Source organism: Portunus trituberculatus, chromosome 1, assembly GCF_017591435.1.
Source record: "Portunus trituberculatus isolate SZX2019 chromosome 1, ASM1759143v1, whole genome shotgun sequence".
In the NCBI taxonomy this organism is placed as follows: Eukaryota; Metazoa; Arthropoda; class Malacostraca; order Decapoda; family Portunidae; genus Portunus; species Portunus trituberculatus.
The window spans coordinates 3,957,748-3,962,747 of record NC_059255.1 but is presented as its reverse complement, the minus strand read 5'-3'; positions in this window follow the sequence as shown (position 1 = coordinate 3,962,747).

Here is a 5,000-nt window from a genome sequence, read left to right as displayed (position 1 = left end):
GTAGTAGTAGTAGTAGTAGTAGTAGTAGTAGTAGTAAAAGAAATTAATTAAAAAAATAAGCAAAACAAAGAGATAGAGAAGAAACGACAAAGAAAGAGAGAAACAAGAGAATAAACAAGAACTGAAGTAGAAACAGAAGGAAGAAGGAAGAAGAAAAGAGGAAAGAAGGAAGAAAAGGAGGAAGAAAGGAAGAAAATGAAAGAAAAATAGAAAAAGAGAAAGAAAGGAAGAAAATGAAAGAAATGGAGAAGAGAAAGAGAGAAAAGGAAAAGGAACAAGAAAGAAAATGAGAAAAAGAAGAAGAAGAGAAAAAAGGAAGAAGAAAAAAGAAGAATGCAAAAGAAACAATGAAAAGAATGAAAGAAGGAAGAAGAATAAGAGGAAGAAGATGGAAGAAGGAAGAAAATAAAGAAAAATTGAAGAGGAAGAGATAAATGAGAAAAGAAAGAGAAGAAGAAAGAAATAGAAAGAAGAAGAATAGAATAAACAACAAATAAATACAAGATGAAGGACAAGAAAGGAGGAAGAGAGAGAAGAGAAAAGGAGGAAGAAGAAAGAAGAGAAGAGAAAGGAGGAAGAAGAAAGAAGAGAAGAAGAGCAAAGGAGGAGGAAGAAGAGAAAGAAAAAAAGATAAAAGAGAATTAAAAAGAAGAAAAATAAGAAAAGAGAATTAGAAAGGAAAAATAAAATACAGAATAGAAGGAAGGAAGAAAGAAAGAAAGAAGGAAAAGAAGAAAGAAAGGAAAAAGAATGAAGGAAGAAAGGAAAGGAAGAAAGAAGCAAGGATAAAGAATGAAGAGAAAGAAAACGAAGAAAGAAAGAAATACAAGAAAACAAGAAAAATAACAACAAGAACAACAACATACATACATACATACATACATACAACTTACCTAAATACAATACAAGAGGCAGGAACCCCCAATGGAAGACAGTTTTGCCGAGGTTTAGCACTGTCTGCAGCCTTTGCTTGGCGTCTGGGCTCATCTTCATCCTCACTCCTTCCTTCACTCACCAAGGGACACACGGACGAGTAGCGTGAGTAAGAGTAAGAGTGAGAGTAAGAGTAATGACTAGCGTGGCCGGAGAGAGTGAGTCTTCTTCTTCTTCTTGTGGCGTGTTTTGGTTCACCTCAGAAATGCCAATATGTTTTTTCTAAGTCTTCGTAATTAAATATATTCAAAATGTCTATGTTTCTGCTGTTATGTTGGTATTTTGTTAATTGTGTGTGTGTAAAGTAGTGTTTTTTTTTTCGTGTGTTTTATTTTGCAGTTTTGTGTGAATTATTTGGTGTTTGGGGTATAGTTGTGTTGGTATGTTTGTTTTAGGTCTCGGCGGGGTCCGGTTCTTGTTCGTCTTTTGTTTCATCTCGATTTTTCTGCGGGTTTTTCTTCATTGATCTCTATTTATTGGATTGGCTAGCTTAATGTGGGGTCTAAAAGTGTGTATTTTTAATTTTTATTTAATTTTCCTCTTGTTCGTCTTTTATTATATCGATTTTTCTGATTTTCTTTTCTTTTTTTTTATTATTTCTTATTTATTGATTGGTTAGCTTAATGTGGGGTCTTAAAGGGCGTGTTTTTATTTTTATTTTATTTTTCTCTTGTTCATCTTTTATTACATCTCGATTTTTCTGTTTTTATTTTCATTTTTTTTATTATTTCATATTTATTGGATTAACTGGCTTAGTGTGGGGTCTAAAAGCACGTGTTTTTATCCACTTTTTCTCTTGTTCGTCTTCTGTTTCATCTTGACGTTCCTGTTTATTTATTTTTTCTGTTTTTTTTTAATGATTTCTGTTATTTTCATTTTTAGTTTCATTTATTCATTCATATATATCTATTTATTTGTTTATTTTATTTATGTTTTGACTGGTTGGCTTAGTGAGAGGGTCTTAAAACACATAATTCTTCCCAGCTTCCCTCAGATCTATCATCCTTTCTTCAAATAGACTCACCATTCTTCTCTCTAACCTAACTTACCTATAAACAATAAATTAAACCTACTGCCAATCATGTCACCCTCATTCAAATAACCCAGCCTCATTTTTAATATTTCCACATAAGTCACCACTAAGAACTAAGAGAGTTGATGGGAGTAATGTTATAATTTTGCTAAAGACACTGCTAAATATCTACTTTAGTTTGGTGGTTCCTAACAGAAAACTTGGTAATATCAGTGAGTGTCTCTGGTATTCTGGGGCGAGACTCATTCGTAGTTCAGAAATGCCTTCGCCTCTCACTATGACAATTTTTCAAGGCCACGCAGAGAAATAGCGGGTTTTTAAGACATTCCTTCCTTTATATAAACTAAAAATCTTGCCAATCTATCATTAAAACCATAAAAATACTCTTGAAAATATGAGTAGAGACAAATAGCTAGGTTTTCAAGACAGTTTCTCCTTTTAACAAACTAGAAATCTTGCCAATCTATCACCAGAACCATAGAAATACTCCTAAAAATATAGTACCAATATATTTCAACGTAACCACAACACGCACGGCTGCACTACAACACATTATGAATAGATAAAAGATAGACAATAGCAACAACAACAATAACAACAAAGAAACAACAGCAGCAGTGAAAGACAAGTTGAATTACAAAAAGTTAGCATTTCAACACCACCACAACACACGTACAACAAATAAAAGATAAAATTGATATATAAAAGATAGACAACAACAATAACAACAAAGAAACAACAGCAGCAGTGAAAGACAAGTTGAATTACAAAAAGTTAGCATTTCAACACCACCACAACAAATGATGAATAGTCCACAAGTTACTAAAAATTCATAGTGCACAGTTTTATTGACCACAACACTATGTACATACAGTCAAAACCATTTAACAATATTGATTTATGGGCCCAACTTCATTCAGTGTCATACAATTTCCATCCATTACTCATAAAGTCCCTCCTCTCATTTTAATTAGGCGCTCGCTACGGCAGTTTTCCTTCTTAGGCCTACAGAGCCATCCACTAACACAGGCCTCACCATTGCAGAAGAGATACTTTTTTTCACTAATGTATGGTTAGGTTAGGTTAGGAAAGGTCAACAAACGCTGATGTAGTTAGTTAGTTGCAATTCATAACTTATTATTGCTCCAAAGATAAATATTGACACGATACTTATGATACAACGGCAAAACACCACGAATAGTCTTAACACGGGCTAATTTTTTTTTTCACTAATGTATTGTATGTGAGGTCAGGAAGGGTTAACAAACGCTGATGTAGTTGTAATTCATAGCTTACTGATGCTCCCAAGACAAACATTGACACGACACTCATCATACAACAGCAAAACACCACGAACTCACCACTACAGAAGAGATACTTGTTTCACTAATGTATGGTGTATGAGGTCAGGAAAGGTTAACGAACGCTGATGTAGTTGCAATCCGTGTGACCTGCAGGGCTTCCAAGACAAACATTGACACGATACTCACGATACAGCAGCAAAGCACCACGAATAGGCTTGCACGTTACCTGTGTATTGATAACGAGGCTACAGTACTGGAAACAAGGCACTGGAACACACACACATAATTCTCATTCATCACAGAGAAAGATAACGTGTCACCAGCAGCCCATCAGTAGTCTTAACACGAGCTCACCACTACAGAAGAGATACTTTTTTTTTCTCTCTCTCTCTCTGATGTATGGTGTGTGAGGTCAGGAAAGGTTAAAAAACGCTGATTTAGTCGTAATTGATAACTTACTGATACTCCCAAGACAAACAGTGACGCGAAACTCTGATACACCAACAAAACACCACGAAAAAAAAAAGACCCACTTGAGCGTTTGTTCCCTAAAAAAAAAAAAAAGTAAAAGTCACAGAATGACAAGAAACAAGGCATTTGATCACCCATGGCACGGTCAGTGGGTGTTGGATACAAGTAAATATGGGTCAGTAGCGTGTTGGGGGGGGGTCTGGGTGGCACTGAGGCACTGAGGGAGGGAGGGGTATCTGGGTGACACTGTGGGAGGTGAAAGGACATTTGGGTAGCACTGAGGCACTGTGGGAGGGGAAGGGGTATCTGGGTGGCACTGTGGGAGGAAGGGGGTGATCTGGGTGGCACTGTGGGAAGAAGGGGGTGGTCTGGGTGGCACTGTGGTAGGGGGTCTGGGTGGCACTGCGCGTCTTCAAGGTCGTGAGAAGAAGGCCATGAAAAACAAAGACACCATTTAGAACACAGTGCCTGGCTTGTTGTGGCTTGCTGTACGGCTGTCACTGGCTTATTGGGTGGAAAAGGACGGAATTGACAGGGTGAAGAGGGAAAGGAAGGGATATTTGATAGGAAAAGACAGGGAAAACAGGAAATTGATGAGAAAAGAACAAGAAAAGACAAGAGAGAAGAGAAGATTGATAGGAAAGATAAAGTAAAGAGAAAATTGACGAAAGATAAGAATAGAGAGAAGATTGATAGGAAAAGAGAAGATTGACAGGAAAAAAGAGAAGATTGATAGGAAAAGATAAGAAAAGGAAAAATATTGACAGGAAATGATGAGAAAAAGAGAAATTTGACAGGAAAACGATAAGAAAAAGAGAATTTGACAGGAAAAAGATAAGATTGAACAGGAAAGGATAAGGAAAAAGAGAAGAATGACAGGAAAAGATTAGAAAAAAGGAAAATTTGACGGAAACAGAAAAATTTGAAGATTGACTGAAAAAGACAGAAAAAAAACAGGAAAAAGAGAATATTGATGAGGAAAGAAAGGAAATTTGATAAAGAAAACGGAAGAATAGGAAAATGGCAGAAAAAGAGAGGATTGACGGAAAATGGCAGGAAAATTCAAAGAAAACGTAAAAATAAGTGAAATTAATTGAAATAAGAGAGAATTGGAAAGAGAAATAAGGATTGAATAGATAATTGATGGAAACAGAAAAGAAAATGACAAAAAAACCAGGAAACTAACAGAAAACGGGAAAATTTACAATACTGATTAAGAGAAAACGGGAAACAAGGTTGAATTGATTGAAATAAGTGAA